An 18,021-nucleotide genomic window follows, 5' to 3' on the forward strand; every position below is an offset into this window, starting at 1 on the left:
TGGGAGGAGGTGTAATCTAGGTAGCTGTGGGAGTCGGTCAGTTTATAGTAAATGTCCGTGTTGATTCGGTCGCCCGAGATAGAAATGGAAAGGTCTAGGAAGGGGAGGGAGGAGTCTGAGACAGTCCAGGTAAATTTGAGGTCAGGGTGGAAGGTGTTAGTAAAGTGGATGAACTGTTCAACCTCCTCGTGGGAGCACGGGATAGCGGCGATACAGTCATCGATGTAGCAGAGGAAAAGGTAGGGGGTGGTGCCAGTGTAACTGCGGAAGATGGACTGTTCCATATATCCGACGAAGAGGCAGGCATAGATGGGGCTCATGCAGGTGCCCATGGCTAATCCTTTGGTTTGGAGGAAGTGGGAGGATTGGAAAGAGAAGTTGTTCAGAGTGAGGACCAGTTCAGTCAGTCGAAGGAGGGTGTCAGTGGAAGGGTACTGGTTGGTTCGGTGGGAGAGGAAGAAGCAGAGGGCTTTGAGGCCTTTATGATGGGAGATGGAGGTGAACAGGGACTGGATGTCCATGGTGAAGATAAGGCGTTGGGGACCAGGGAAGCGAAAATCATGGAGGAGGTGGAGGGCGTGGGTGGTGTCCCGAACGTAGGTGGGGAGTTCTTGGCCTGAGGGGGGGAGGACCGGGTCGAGGTATGCAGAGATAGGTTCGGTGGGGCAGGAGCAGGCTGACATAATGGGTCAGCTGGGGCGATAAAGTTTGTGGATTTTGGGCAGGAGGTAGAAACGGGCGATGCGGGGTTGTGGGACTATGAGGTTGGAGGCGGTGGATGGGAGATCCCCCGAGGTGATGAGGTTATGGATGGTCTGGGAGATGGTGGTTTGGTGGTGGGAGGTGGGGTCATGGTCAAGGGGGCAGTAGGAGGAGGTGGCCACGAGCTGGCGTTTAGCGTCAGTGGTGTAAAGATTGATGCACCAAACTACCATTGCACCTCCCTTGTCTGCCGGTTTGATAGTGAGGTTGTGGTTGGAGCAGAGGGAGTGGAGGGCTGCACGTTGCGATGGTGAGAAGTTGGAGTGGGTAAGATGGATGGACAGGTTGAGGCGATTAATGTCGCGGCGGCAGTTGAATATGAAGAGATCGAGGGCGGGTAAGAGGCCAGCACGGCGTGTCCCCGTGGATGGGGTGTGTTGGAGGCGGGAGAAGGTGTCGTTAGAGGGTGGGCTAGAATCCTGGTTGAAGAAGTAAGCGCAGAGGCAAAGGCGGCAGAAGAATTGTTCGATGTCACGCCGCGTGTTGAACTCATTAATCCGGGAGCATAGGGGGATGAAGGTGAGGCCTCTGCTGAGGATTGATCTTTCATTCTCAGAGAGGGGGAGGTCTGGAGGGATGGTGAAAATACGGCAAGGCTGGGAGCTCGGACCTGGTGTGGGGTTGGAGCTGGGAGTGGGGGCGGGGTTAGGCATGGGGGCGAAGTTGGGTGTGGGGGCGGAGTTGGGCGTGGAGGCGGAGATTGGTGTGGGGGCGAAGATCGGCATGGGGGCGGGGATCGGCGCGGGTGTGGGGATCAGCGCAGGGGCAGAGATCAGCATGGAGGCAGAGACGCATGTGGCATGGCCATTATGCAGGTGAGTGACATCACTGGGGGCGGAAGTAGATGTGGCGACGGCAACTCCGGGGGCGGAAGTGGCTGCGGCGATGGCAGAAACGGTGTTATTCCCGGTGGCTGTGGACCCCGCGGAGGCTGCGAATCTGTCAGCGAAGGTCTTCCTGGCGATCCTACCACAATGTTCTGCGTTCTGGAAAGACCACTCCCTCCGCGACTCCCTCGTCAGGTTCACACCCCCCACCAACCCAACCTCCACTCCCCGTACCTTCCCCTGCAACCGCAAGAAGTGCAAAACTTGCGCCCACACCTCTCCCCTCACCTCCCTCCAAGGCCCCAAGGGATCCTTCCATATCCATCAAAAATTCACCTGCACCTCCACACACATCATTTACTGCATCCGCTGCACCCGATGTGGCCTCCTCTAATTTGGGGAGACAGGCCACCTACTTGTGGAACGTTTCAGAGAACACCTCTGGGACACCCGCACCAACCAACCCACCACCCCGTAGCTCAACACTTCAACTCCCCCTCCCACTGGTCCTTGGCCTCCTCCATCGCCAGACCATGGCAACACGACGCCTGGAGGAAGAGCGCCTCATCTTCCGCCTAGGAACCCTCCAACCACAAGGGATGAATGCAGATTTCTCCAGCTTCATTTCCCCTACCCCCACCTTGTCTCAGTCCCAACCCTTGGACTCAGCACCGCCTTCTTGACCTGCAATCTTCTTCCCGACCTCTCCGCCCCAGCCCCTCTCCGGCCTATCACCCTTTCCTTAACCTCCTTCCACCTATCACATTCCCAACGCCCCTCCCCCAAGTCCGTCCTCCCTACCTTTTATCTTAGCCTGCTTGGCACACCTTCCTCATTCCTGATGAAGGGCTTACGCCTGAAACGTCGATTCTCCTGCTCCTTGGATGCTGCCTGACCTGCTGCGCTTTTCCAGCAACACACTTTTAGTTAAGGTAAGCATACCAAAATATTATATATTTTCGATATAATCTAGTATCCATACATAACACTTTATCAAATCCAAAGCAGATCAGATAAAAAAAAGTTGCCTAGTTACTAACCTTCAATTTTTGGGTTCATTTTCCAATAAAGGATCCTGTAAATTTCAATAATGAAGGAAAACCCACTACAGAAAAGTTAGAAAACCTTCATATAATTTGCAAATCACTTTTGTGGTATTAGTCACCACATTCCAGTAAGTAATGAATTTTAATGACACAAATCCTCTTTAAGAGTCGAAGAGTATGTTGGCTGGCTAAGGGGCCAGGGTGAAAGATGACTAAACAAAGAAAGCAAAGAAAATTTACAGCCCGGGAACAGGGCCTTCCCCCCCCCCCCCCCCCGAGCCTGAGCCAATCCAAATCTACTGTCTAAACCTGTTGCCCAATTCCTAAGTATCTGTAAACCTCTGCTCCCCACCTACGCATGCATCTGTTCAGGCACACCTTAAATGAATCTATTGTGTCTGCCTCTATCATCTCAGCTGGCAATGCATACCAGGCACCTACCACTCTCTGTGTACAGTACTTTTTTACACCAACAGTGTAAAAGATTAGATGAGTTGGTAGGCTGGCAGATGAATGAGTGCAGGATGAAGTCAGGTTGGGGATAGTCATGGGGTCAGGTTTGAGTCAGGTCAGGAGGTTGCTGGATGATGGGGCAGAATTTGAGGGCTGCATGAGTGGGAGGCCACTTTCATCCAATGGCCTGATATTTTAAGAATAATACAATTTATCCATTACTGCATTGGCAGATGTAAACAGTTTAAAACTTTAAGTTAGAGCAGCAGTTAAACTTTATTTGTGCATAATTAACCACACACTGTGATGTTTTGTGCTGTGTACTCATGATAATTGATAAACAAATATGGATATCACCAGGTTGTCCTGTTATTGCAGAAAATATGCCAGGAATACTGTGTCTGTAAAAGATTGAAACTCAGCTACATCCTTGAAACAAATCTATTCCCATTGTCATATGATGTGAGGTGTGGAAGCATTAAAATTGAAATTGCTGAGATTGGAAAGTGTTTTGTACTTTCAACAGCTCCTGGGTAATCAAAAACAATACAAAAATTGAAAGGAATGTATGTAATTAAACACAGCTACATGAACAACCAACATTAGTACTGATAAAGCAGGATTGTCCTTAAAAATATGGAGAATTATGACAAAGCATTAACATCAAAAAGATAGAATGAGATGGTCTTTTAATGACAACCTGCAATATTACAGAGATTTGATTCATTCAACAGAGTCCTCCAGAACCGACTGTTAATGGCTCAGAATATGAATTATGGCAATGCAGAAAGTTGTGTTGAAAACAATATATTAACTAAACCGGTCTTAAAACACTGGTTAGACTAAAACAGAAGATATTACATCATGAGATTGATCACATTTACTAATCATGAACTGGCCTGGCCAATGATCCCATATTACAATCATTTGAATTTTTTTGCTTTCAAGGTGAACACGAATCAAGAACAATCTACGCTTGCCCATCAAGAATAGGATCAAAGCGTGTGGCGCTGGAAAGCACAGCAGGCATGTCGACGTTTCGGGCACTTCATCAGGAATGTTGGGAGTAGCCCAAGGGGTCTGAGAGACAAATAGGAGTAAATTTAGCTTCAGTTAGAAAACACAAATATTACTGCAGGATTTATCAAAGGAGATTTAGCATTATGTTATGACATGACATCAATAACAGTTGGATATCTGATCGACTAAGCTGCACTAATAAAGTTCAGCTTTTTGTTTCACCAAGAAAGAGAGATGTTATTGAAGACCAGATTCCTATTTCATCTTAAAATAGAAGGAAAGGACAAGGACTTAATAATAGGGTTAACTGTCTTTCACTTTTAAATAATCAGAAGTTTTCATCATTAATAGTTGATTATGAAATTGTTTGGTCTATGTTTGCTGATTCAGATTGCATGTTGATACCATACAGCCTCCACAGAAAATAGCATGTAATTATCACATGGCCTGTTTGGATAGATTGTTTCCACTTTAGACATGCCAACAAAAATTCACATTGGGTAGAGTCAATAGAAAGAAGGGTGGATATAAAGTTGAAGTCTTGAAGCGGGGGGTGGGGATGTAATATCCAGACTTTGCTGACTTAGAATAGTGCATTCTGCATTGCTGTCATATTGTTCATATCAGACAACATAGAAATATAAACAATAGGAGCAAGACAATGCCATTTGGCCTTTGAGCCTGTTCCATCATTCAACATGATCATGACTGATCATCCAACTCAACACCCTGCTGCTGCTTTCTCTTCATTCCCTTTGTTCTCTTTAACCTCAAAAACTATATCTAACTCCTTCTTGAAAACATTCATTGTTTTGGCCTCAATTGTTTCCTGTGGCAGAGAATTCCACAGGCTCACCACTCTCTGGATGAAGAAATTTCTCCTCATCTCAGTTCTAAATGGCCTACCTTGTATCCTTAAAGTGATTCTGGATTCCCCAGTCATCCAGAACATCCTTCCTGTATTTACCCTGTCTAATCCTGTCAGAATGTTATAGGTTTCTATGAGACATCCTTCCCCATCTCCAAACAATTCCTCTAAAATCTAATGAACATAGTCCTAATCTATCAAATCAGCCTTCATGTGTCAATCTTGCTATTCCCGGAATCTGTCTGATTCAACTTTATTGCACTCCCTCCATAGCTAAAACATCCTTCCTCAGATAAACACACCAATACACTGCACACAATACTCCAGATGTGGTCTCACCAGGAAGCTGTACAATTGCAGCAAGATATCCCTGTTCCTGTACATGAATATCTCACTATAAAGGCCATTTGCCTTCTTAACCACCTGCTGCATCCGCCTGGTTTCTTTCAGCCACTGGTATACAAGGACATCCAGGTCTTGTTGCACTGTACCTTTTCCCAAACTATTGCCATTCAGACAATCATCTGAACAGATTAACAGCCTTCCTGTTTTTGCAGCCATAGTGGTCAAAATCTTGGCCAAAGAAATGGAATTTAAGGAGTGTCTTAAAGGAGAAGGAAGTTGTAGAGAAGCAGTGAGCTTTATGAAGAGAATATTGGGATTATAATACTTAGTCAGCATGAAGACGCAGCACCAATGGTGGAGTAAAAAAATGATGGAGTGCATGAGAAATATACTGAGAATTCTACGGGCTCCAGGAGGATGTTATAATTTGATTGCCAATGAAGAATAAGTGACCCACAATACCAACATATTTACATATTGAGCAGAAATATTTTGACCCCATCATCACTCTTTTCATTTAATCACTGCTGCTTTCCACACTATCACAGACTTTCCCTTTTAACTTGCCTCTCCCTCTTTCTGTGCTTCCATATTCTCTTAAAAACCTGTCACATTTCCACATCTAGCAAAACATCACTGACCTGATATGGTTCTCCCTCTGCAGCATATGCATGCACTATATTCAAAATGTCTTCTGTTTCTAATTCAGATTTTCAGCTTCTGCAACATTTTGGTTTTGCACCAGAATTTGGGGGTTTTTGCTGCTTTACGATATGTTGGAGTTTTCAGTTCTTTGTTAAGCTTTTGTGCTTGCTAATTCGTTCTGCAGTTATGCAAGCCTCGTACAAATCAGCTGTGATGACGATTGTGAGACAAAGGAAACATAGCCAAAGCTGTTCTTTAGTGCTGGTAACATAATTCTCAAGTTATTGCGAATTATGTCACATAAAGTAGCAGGGCTGATTAGGCTCTGTTCCACCTCTCTTCAAGAGTAATGAATCAGCCAAAGATTAATTGGCTGTCCCTGTGTAAATCTATGCAATCCATTATCTGAGGTAATGTATAACCCTATCACAATTATTGGGTGGAATTTTGCCAATGTGTTGTGGGATCTGCCTCTGAACCAAAGGATGGTCTCAAGTCCATGCAGTTAAATGACAAGACAGTTCATGGTATTTTATCACTGGGTGGTCAATTAAGTACCTGTGGCTGAGATCCCTATCCCATGAAGGATTGATTTTTGTCCACTCTAAGCTGTTGGTCCAATGCAGAGGGATAGTGGCTTGGCAGCATTACTAATAGAGGCTTTTTATTTTAAAATTCATTTTAGGGGATGTGGGTGTTGCTGGCTGGCCAGCATTTATTGCCCATCCCTAGCAGCCCTTAAGAAGGTGGTGGTGAGCTGCCTTCTTGAATCGTTGCAGACTACCTGCTGTGGATTAATCCACAATGCCACTCAGGAGGGAATTCCACAATTTTGACCTTGCAATTGTGAAGGAACATTGATATTTTTCCCAAATCAGAATGGTGAGGGGCTCCGAGAGGAACTTCAGGTGATGGTGTTCCCATGTATCTGCTGCCTTTGTCCTTCTAGATAGAAATGATGAAGGGCTAATGCCTGAAACATTGATACTCCTGCTCCTCGGATGCTGCCTGACCTGTTGTGCTTTACCAGTGCCGTTCTTTTCAACTCTTCTAGATGATTAACAGGCTTTGGGAAGTGAGGGGATGAGTTAATTGCTGCAGTAATTCTATCCTCTGACCTGGTGTCATAGCCACAGCGTTAATGTGGTGAGTCCAGTTGAAGTTCTGGCCAATGATAACCTGCAGTATGTCGATAGTGGAGTATTCAGTTTGGTAACACCTTTGAATGTCAAGGGGCAGTGGCTACATCATCACTGATTGGAGATGATCAGAGCCTGGCATTTGTGTGGCACATATGTTACTTGCCACTCAAAAGCACAAGCCTGGATATTATCCAGATCTTGTTGCATTTGAACATGGACTGCTTCAGTATCTGAGAAATTATGAATGGTGCTGAACATTGTACAATCATCAGTGAATATCTCCACTTTTGACTTTATGATGGAGATAATGTCACTGATGAAGCAGCTGAAGGTGGTTGGACCTAGGTCACTACCCTGAGGAATTCCTGCAGAAATATCCAGGAACTGAGATGACTGACCGCCAATAACTACAACCCCACCTTATAAATGCCAGGTATGACTAACTCACAGTTATCCCTCTGACAGCAATTGATTCCAGTTTTTCTAGGGTTCCTTGATGCCACACTTGGTCGAATGCAGCCTTGTTAAGGGCTGTCAATCTCAACTTGCCTCTGGAATTCAGCTGTTTTGTGCATCTTTGAACAAAGGCTGTAATGAGGTCAGGAGCTGAGTGGCCCTGGCAGAACCCCTAAACTGACCATCATTGAGCAGGTTATTGCTGAGCGGGTATTGCTTGATAGCACTGTTAATGAAACCTTTCATCACTTTACTGATGATCAAGAGTAGACTGATTGGGCAGTAATTGGCTGGGTTGGATTTGTCCTGCTTTTTATCTGTTGGATATACCTGGACAATTTTCCACATGTTTGGATGGATGCCAGTGTTATAACTGCAAAAGCTACAGGGAAAAGTTGTCTTTAAGGTTTTGAGAGAATTTTTCTTTGTAACGTGCTGGGATCAATCAGGGTGTCCCCTGGAGACTGGAGAGCTGAAGCAACCACTGGTGCTATTAAACTTACAAGTGCCATTGCCATTGGGGAACTACCTCAGAAACCATTTTATTTAATTAAAGGAAAGCCCTGCCAGATAGTCACTGGGAGATGCAATATGCCAATGGGATTGTGGTGATTTCAATCAAATACTTCACCTGATGAAGGAGCAATGCTCCAAAAGCTTGCGATTTCAAATAAACGTGGTGTCATGTGACTTCTAACTTAATCAAAACTATCAGAGGGATAAAGTTGTGAACAATAAGCCAATTTACCTCAATTCACTTCCCTCCTCCATCTGTGTTGCTGCTGTTCCCACCTTTTGCATTACACTGTGATAACAGAACAATGTTGGGCTTCAGTCCTGACACCTTCTGCCTCCATGTTACTTGCTCTCTCACCTTTCAGCCTGTCTTCAGTGTTTTGGTAACAGCCAGGCCATTTTGTTTCCAGAGAGGCATCTGACAATCACTAACGTTAGAAGAGCACCAAACTATGCAGGAATTGATAGATTTGATACTTGATGCCCTCAATATTTTGCTTTGATAATATTTTAAAGAAGAACAGTTGCACCATTGCTTTGCAAAATGTTTCATACAGTTTATGGTCCTGTTGTGTTCACCCTGCACCAGTTCATCAGCTACATCTCAACAATCTGGATGTAAAAAGAAAAACAATGAGCATCACATAATCTTTTGTAGGTAAATCCTGCTTTTATTACACACTGGTTAGAGCACTTATCCAATTTCTGGGATTTGCAATTTAATTCTAAAACAGATGCTTTTATCCAACCAATTTGGCATTTGAACCCAAACCTTCTGTGACCTTACCTTTGCACCACAAGAGCCTTACAACTGAGTTATAATTATTTTAAACAACCTGTTCAGATGTGTTAGGACATACATCTGGGGCAGTTGGGACATGAACCTAAGCCTCCTGGATCAGAGGTAGGGGCACTACCACTTGCTACAAGAGCACTACATTTGAGTCGAACATTGATATTTATGGATACTTTCAAATCCTTTGCATGGAGGAGAGGCAAAGAAACTTTACATTTCCTTATTCAAACAATAATTAATGTTCAGAAATGGCACTCTCTCTTGTCTTCCTGCAAAACCCAATTGTGCAAATAAGCTTCATGACTTGTTCCGTCAATTGTTCTTTTTGAACTAATACACATTAATTTTCCAAGTAGTATGATAATAAACAGTGGTTGGCTGTACCTTGGGGGGAGTTAATGGGAAACTTGACAGGATTGGCAGGGGTTTTATCCCTCCCTATGTATTTTTATATTAAGTGGCAGACCAGATGCATCCTCTGGCCCTGAGGCCTTCCCTTCCCTCAGCAACTGAGGATCCGGAGTGGTTGGCAATCAGACCTTGCAGCATCATGCATCCTTTCAATCCTCATCACGAAACATGTTCAGGTTATTCCTATGACACACTCTGAGACTCCACAAAGTAGCAAATATATCTACTCAACTGACACATTGGCTTGAAGAAAGAATGATTGAAAATCACTTTCTGGACTAACTACAAAAGTGTCCTAGTTAACAGATCTAGTTTATTGCATATTAGCAACTTGTTATAGGTTATGTTGAAATGATAGACTTTGTTCCAGAGATATTTGAGGAAGCCCAGATGTTATAAATGCCAGGTATGACTAACTAACAAAGACCCCTAAGCTGTTTTGCTCAAAGGTCCTTCAGACATCACCATTGTGGGTTATGCTTAAGGGACCTTTCAATATTAACCATTTCAGATCTCCAAATATCAATAGTTTTCAGCAGTGACACCTGAGGACAATCAAGGAAGTGTAACAGGAGAGAATGAAGTCTTGCATTTATATAGTAAGTGGCAGACCAGATGCGGCACGGTGGCACAGTGGTTAGCACTGCTGCCTCACAGCACCAGAGACCGGGTTCAATTTCCCACCTCAGGCGACTGACTGTGCGGAGTTTGCACGTTCTCCCCGTGTCTGCGTGGGTTTCCTCCGGGTGCTCCGGTTTCTTCCCACAGTTCAAAGATATGTAGGTTAGGTGAATTGACCATGCTAAATTTCCCGTAGTGTTAGGTAAGGGGTAAATGTAGGGGTATGGGTGGTTGCGCTTCGGCAGGTCGGTGTGGACTTGTTGGGCCGAAGGGCCTGTTTCCACACTGTAATGTCATCTAATCTTGTGTAATGTAATCTAATCTAGTACTTTTCACAACCACAAGATCTCTGCAAACATCTAATGAAGTATTTGTGCCAAGTAATGTGAGAATGGATCAATATATATGGGCTAGGATATGGAAGAATAACTCACACTCTCCTTTTTTGAAGTAATCACATAGAATTGCTGCATCTTCAGTGCCAAGATTTCATATCTCACCTGAATGGTATCATCACTGACAGTTATTAACTCCATCAGTACTGCACTAGAATATCAGCCTCAAATCTTAGTGCTTAAGCCTCGATCCAGGGCTTGAACGTGGAACCCTGTGATTGAAAGGTCAGAGCTTTATCCTGGAAACTTTGCTAACACCTGATAGCAAGAAAAGATCAACGACTGTTTGAAAATGACTGAACCATACATAATTCATTCAGTTGTAGTTGGATGAAACCAAACTCAATATAAAATGAAAGAATTAGATAGTTAAGAAATGTTATATCTGGTGCTGCTGCTAATTTCATCAACATCCACATTTTGAGATTGTTAAAATGTAATTGCCTATTCTCACTTTGGAGTAAAGAAATTAAAAGGTGAACTCCTGTAGGCTTACAAATTTTATTAATAAAAGCAGTAATATCAAACATGTCACCAGATGTGTAGTCCCCATATTGTGTAAACACTTAACTCTTAATGTCATTAATTGCTTTACTGTTTCCAAATATTTGGGAAAAATCATGCCTAATAATTTTGCTGTGTTTGTAAGTTAGATATTGGCAATGCACATTTTTTAAAGATTGCCAAGGCTTGTTAAAGTAACTATTCTGTTGATGGGTTCCTGGGTAGGGTTACCAGAATGGAGTAGTGAGCTTTAGCTAATTTCCAGCCACTTTTCAAGAATTTGAATGGTTATTTCTTTTGTTTTGATAAGCTTTTTCAAAGACCCACTGTAGAAAAGAATTGTGCAGTCCATTTGTTCTTAGCACCACCCCCATTCCATTAAATTTGCTTTAAAAAACAGAATGCTTCTTAAAATAACTGCACAGAGGCCAGGATCCCATCACAAGTCATTTATTTATACATCATTTATACAGTACACTGGCTGTGGCCAGCCAGCTCAGAGTCAGTCCATCCAGTGAGGACATTCTGCTCCCCCTGTTTATGTTGGTCAGCCAGGGCTCCCTGATTGGCCGAGGATAACAATCATATTCGAGGGGCTCATACTCAATAAGATCTGCCTGGTTCCAGTCAATGCACCTTCATGCCTTTGCTTCTTCTAATATCTAAGGGTAGGAAATACAACCATGAAATTTTGATGACTGCTCCACATGATTGGTTGACATTCACTTTGCCTGCTTTTCTGATGATTGACATCAAACCACTTATTTTGAGTGTGAACCCACTCAAATTAACAGGAAAAATAAAGTGATATCACAGAGAGTATGTTTTGGTACAGTTGTGATAATCTGAGAAAGGAAAACTTTGCAAATTCTTAAATTACATGGTTTAATGCAGGGTTTTTTTCTGGAGCTTAGCAGGAAGGAAATTAAGCTTCTGCTGGACACTATGCTCACTTCCAAAGTTAAAAATCATACAACACCAGGCTATAGTCCAACTGGTTTATTTGGAAGCACTAACTTTCAGAGTGCTGCTCCTTCATCAGATGGTTGTGGAGTATTTTGTACACCCCAGTCCAACATTAGCATCTCTGAATCATTCGTAATGTGTTAGACTGAAATTGGGATTTAAGCATCATGCCAGGAACAAAATATAGGTTAATGCTATATCTGGTTTCCCATTGCAGTCAATTGAACATGGTTCATCAGGAGGGGGATTCAAATTAAGAAAATAAAAACTCATTTCACACAGAATGTCAATAGAATTTGCTGTTAGGGAGAGTAATGATATCGAAGTTACCCTGTCCTTACCAGACAAATCCACACCTACTTCACAGAATGCCAGTCAACAATTAGAAGTCAAAACACACGTTAATTCTATTCCTAATCCAAATATACAAAGAACAAATGCACACTAAAGCAATGTATATTGATTGTTTATTCTACCTTCTGAAGGCTAATGACACAGCAGTTTTGTGCTGCCAAAAAACCTGCAAAACACTGAATTGCCTTCAATTATCAAATAAGCACCACAAAAATCTCAGCATTTTCCTAAGTTCCTTCAGCCAGAACAAATGGTACACCAGTCCCTTAGCTGTAAAGTGGTTCCTAAATTAGATTGGACCATATAGGTGATAGCTGGCTGAAAAGCATTTTGCTTTTAGAAAATGCTTTTAAATCAATAAGAATTGTGCTAGCATGATTTATTTCTCGCCCAATTCATTGTCCGGTTAACATTTCTTTTTTCTGTTCTTCAATTAAAATACAGCATTAAAAATGGACACATACTCTAGGCAGCTCAGCAGAGATATATTGTTGGATTTGGGAGATTTTCATGGGACAAATAAATCTTTTGAAGTCACCACAATCTTCATTTTATTTTATGCGTTGAAAAGAAAAACAGTCTTTTTGAAATCTCTTTTACAATGAGGGAGGGCAATATTATTCCGATGCGTTAACTAGGAGTTTAGATACTTTAAGAATTTCTTTTTGAATGTGTTGTGTTTAATTTCAACCGATGAAGCATACTAAAGCCAGACTGGGCTCCTAATTTTTCAACCATGTGCTTTGAATCACCATATAGCTGAATATGGAAATATCCTGCCAATAAATTTCCACTTGGATAAGCAATTTAATAAACTGCCTCAAAATTAAACAATATTTGCAGCCCTGTTCATTTATCAGGCTATTCTGTGATGACACAGAAACCAGTGGAAATTATAAGTGAAATCTTATGTTGGCCTGAGCAATATGGGCCATCAGGAGATTTGTGGCAGTATTGGGCAAGAAGTCCATTGAGGTTTATGCTGACATTGGGAGCATCTTGTTGCACCTTCTATCCATTTGCTGAGTAGCAAGGCAAGTATCTCACTAGGCTGCAGTGAATTGCCTGTAAGGGGGATTACTGCTTGTTAAAAACCTTCATAATTAGAAATGCAGAAATTCAACAAGATTCCTTATCAGCATATTCCAAACTCATAACCATTACAATCTGGAAGAACAAGGGCGGCAAATGCATGGAATACCACCCATTTTCTCATTCAAGCCACCCATCATCTTGACTTGAAAATTTATCACCTCTCCTCTTGTGTCATTAGGTCAAAATTCTGGCACTCCCTTCCTGATGGCATTGTGGGCGTACTCTCACTGCAGTGATTATAACAAGATCAGCCAGGTGGATCTCATAGAATATGAGTTCCATGATTGGGGCTGTTACCATGTCCAATCATGGAGTCCTGGCTGACAGATAAAAACAGGAGTGTCAGAGGTTCTGTTCACTCTGAGAGCCAACTCTGAGGAAGCTGGATCAGTGTAAAGGATTCTCCACAAATAAATAAAGAGTGACTTGGTTACAAGATACCAGCCTTTGTGGAGTCATTGCACATACTGAATGGATTGAATCGGTTCAAGAAGGAAGCTCACCACTACCTTTTCAAGTGCAACACTAGTCCAGTCAGCATCACCAACATCCCAGCATGAATTAAAAATAAAGCTCACCTCATTAATATTTAGTTTCTATCTTACCAAGCCTGCCATATTCTCGACTAGCTAGATGTTGAGAATTCTCAACATGGAAGTCAAAGAGGGTATTTAGTGGCTTTAGATCTCCGAAGGTTGTACACTGAGCATTAACATCTCAGGCACATGCACTGCACAGCCACATGCACTGCACATTCACAGACATTGGCATCCAAAAGGTGCCAGTTACCTTTAATGACTCTCAAGGCACATCTCCGAATCACACACAGTGTGCTTCTGCACTTCAATGCTGCATCATAGGCTGCATCGACAACTATCATTGCAATGCCACAGCATGGACATGGAGTCCTTGGGAGGTCACATCCAGTCCATGAACTGGAGCAGGCTACATCTCTGGGCTGTTTGCTTTCTACCATTGCCGCACTCACCTGGACCCTACATGGATGCTCACGGCATCCCTGACTTGCATTGCATTTCTTCCCATTTTTACACTTTGCCCCCTCAGCCAGAAACACCAAGCTCATCTGTGTTATCTTGTCAGTTAGCACAGACATAAACCCAGGAAACTTGTCACGGGTATTAAGCAGTGCTCAGTCAAGTCAAGTGTGATAGCCTTTAGTCAGGGTCACTGTACAGTATGTCAAGGTCAGCTTCCAATACCATTCCAGAGACTTGGACAGGATAACATCAGCTGTTTGGGATCAACAGAGTCAGGACATAAGGATTGAAGGTCTGAATTTTGGGCAGCCCACCACCAGAGTTGGCTCTTTCTGCCCTATTAGTGGTTGCTTTCCTCCAGAAATGAGGGATAGGTGGATGTTCCAAAAATGAAAGTTGTTGTCACTGATTTCACTTTTGGTGCAAGGTGGAAAAGTGTCCCAAGCAGATGAGTTAGCCATATAGAAGGCATATAGGGTAAATGTTGTTAGGGGTTGGGGTGGATCAGAGCAAGCGACGATGATGTTGCAGGAAATAGGAAGAGTGGTAGTGCACGAATCTTGCTGGCAGTAGTAGATACATGGTGAATATATGGTATCAGGGAGAAAATGGTGTCGCTGACAAAGGTGGAGTGAAGAAAGTCATTGGCCTTCATCCTGAATGTTGGCCATTCCTCCAGAAATGGAGGCATTCTCAGACCAAGCTGCATGGTCTGGTATTGTGACCTCCATTTCTGGTCATGAAGAAAGAGAAAGCCTCCTGCCTGTGCACCACACCATCTACCAGTTCTTTTGTGTCCCTCTTTGTAAAAGGACCAATGTCTCCTGTAAGTCATGTCGAATGCAAGTATCAAGAACAGTGTAGGATAACTCCTGACTGACATTTCTTGTCAGAGTGCACAGTGGATTTTTAAAGGTGGAGTGGACACAAGGGAATCTGGTCTTTCAGCAGATATCTGGTGACTCGTTGCAGGAACAGAGAGTGGTAAGATGGGGTTAGAATTGGACTTGTGGGACACCATAGGCGCACAGTTGGTAATGCTTATGGTGAGTTCAGTAAGATATGGCTCAGAATCTTGTGAGATGTTATGATGAGACTCAACACAAATTTCACTTAACCAATAAAATGTAAAATTCAGCCCTGTGTTGCTAAGAGGGATATAGAGCATTGAGCATCTAACAATGAATCTGACTGAATACCTTTAGGTACAATTAGCTGATGGATGGAAAATACTCACAGTTCAGAGAATTGAATGAATGACAAATTATGAGGTGGAGCAGGAGGTGGGGTGAGGATTTAGTTTTTGCTTGGAACAGGATTACATATTTAAGTTTTATGCTTGAATTGGGAATTCTATATAATGGGTGTGAGTAGGAAGTGATTTGTTGCATTGGAATTTTGTTTGGACCTGGTGTGCACTTATGTATGTTTAATTCTACATTCCTTGCAGGAGAATAATCAATTTTTTTTCCAACAGTGAGTATAAGTTTCTAATGTGAAAGTGTCTGTCCCATTATTGTTAACAGTATTTCATTTATTTCATCACTATTAGCCCTCTTGCCATCTTTACTCTACTAGTCAATAGAAATCAAATTTAAAACAACTAAATCACAGCGAGAAAATGGTCACCCCCCAATTCACCACAACACATTGGGATACATCTAAATATAAGGTTCCTCTAAAATGGTGGCAGTGATTCCTGAAAATTTCACAATTATTCATGTCTGATCAAAAATGCCATTAGGATTTGTAAACGTATTGAAATGCAAATGCATTAAAACATCTGCTTTTTGCACATTCTTTTTTGGTGAATGCAACATTTCTCTGTAGAATTTAAGATCGTCATTCCAAGGTAAGGCTGGATTTATTACAGTCTTCTTTTCCAATTGCATAGGATTATAATGTTGCTTGAGTTTTTCTTTAAATTTATTCAGTTTGAAAATTCATCAGCTGCAGCACAGTTGAAACTCCACTTTAAAACTCTCCATTCCACTAAGGAATACTTAGCCTGAAGAAGTACAAACGAAAGCAGAAAGCAATGCTGCACCTGGACTGTATGTCCATCACTAACAAGAATGGGGCCCAAAACCTTGGGTAATTACAGTGATACAAAACTGAATTACAATAAAAATGTTTACTCTCCCAGTGCTGCCACGATTTCATAATTGGCATTTTAATGATTTATTTTGAGGGAAAACATTCTTTTGCATGTTTACAATTCATTGTTAGCTAAAGCATCTGGATGCACATAATGCATTGATAAAGCCTATTTCAAAATGTTGCATGGTGAGGTTGTCTCACAGTAGTGACAAAAAAGGGGTACAATGCTGATATCAATTAAAATGAGTTAAGGTTAACAATCACACAGCACCAGGTTATAGTTCAACAGATTTATTTGGAAGCCCTACCTTTTGGAACGCTCCTTACTGCTTCCAAATAAATCTGTATAACCTGGTGTTGTGCGATTTTTAACTTTATCCACTCCAGTCCAACAGTCCACATCATGTAATAAGTTAAGGCAGTCAATCCATATCCCAGGAGCTAAAATTCCCATTTCTTCTGTTTATGGCTGAAGTAACAAATTATTTCCAGAAGTGTTTTAATTATTTACATGTTTGAGGGTTGCTTTCTATCTGTTGCAACAACAGAATCAAGCTGAGTATTTGAACTGCTCAAAAATGAAATTTAGACTGCAGCATCAGAGGTTGGATTTCAAATTCTCTGTAGTGTAATCAATCTTGTAGTTAGCTTCAGGCATTATTTGCTGCCATATCCCCTATTGACAAAATGGGAATGGACATAACAATATGTCAGTGCAGTACAAGTTTAGCTTCAAAGACCCAAAGCACAAGGGTTTTAAATTGAGCTTCCTCCAGCCTCAAGTTTTGAAACAGGTGAAGCCTATATCATTCATTTAATCCAACAAACATTACAAAGAGCCCACACCTCAGGATGAGAAGCTCTGTAGCTTCTGAGCTGCACCTGAAATTCCAGATTTTCAATTGTTTGAATAAATCTTCTTTCTGAGCAACTCTAATCCATAAGATACCAGGATAAAGACATATCGGGGACCATAATTTAACTTAGGGAATTCTGGAAAGTGAATACATATGAAGGATTGTATTGGTTTTGGGCATCGAACAAGATTGGTTAGTTACTCAGGATCATACTTTGCCAGTTACCATTTTAATGAAGAAGACTTAACACTATTAAAACATAGTTTCATTTTTTCTGAATGTAGTACAGTCGATTCGATATGAAGAGCACAAGAACTAGAGCAAGAATTGCCAATTCAGCCATTTGAGCCTGTTCCACCATTCAATGCAATCAGGGCTAATCTCCTGTTAACCTCAACTCCACTTGCCTGACCACTTTCTCCATGACCCTTCAACCCAGTATTAACTTTTTAAAAATCTGTCTATCTCCTCCTTATTATTACTCAAAGTCTCAGTATCCATTGCACTCTGGGGTAGAGAATTCCACAGATTCAGGTAAGTAATTTCTCCTAATTTCTTCATGATTTAAATCTGCCACCCCTTATCCTAAAACTATGACCTCACATTCTAGAGTCTAGACCCCGCAGCTGGAAACATCCTTTCTACATCTACTTTGTCAATCCCCTTTATCACCTTACCTACCTAAAGTCGATCTCGTCTCATTTTTTCCAAACTTCAGGGTTTATAGACCTAAATTATACAATCTCTCTTAATAAGACAAACCCCTTTATCTCTGGAATCAATCGAGAGAACCTCCTCAGAACTGACTCCAATACAGCTGCATTCATTCTGCAATAAAGGGACC

This window comes from Chiloscyllium plagiosum, chromosome 35 (genome assembly GCF_004010195.1).
Source record: "Chiloscyllium plagiosum isolate BGI_BamShark_2017 chromosome 35, ASM401019v2, whole genome shotgun sequence".
Classification (NCBI taxonomy): domain Eukaryota; kingdom Metazoa; phylum Chordata; class Chondrichthyes; order Orectolobiformes; family Hemiscylliidae; genus Chiloscyllium; species Chiloscyllium plagiosum.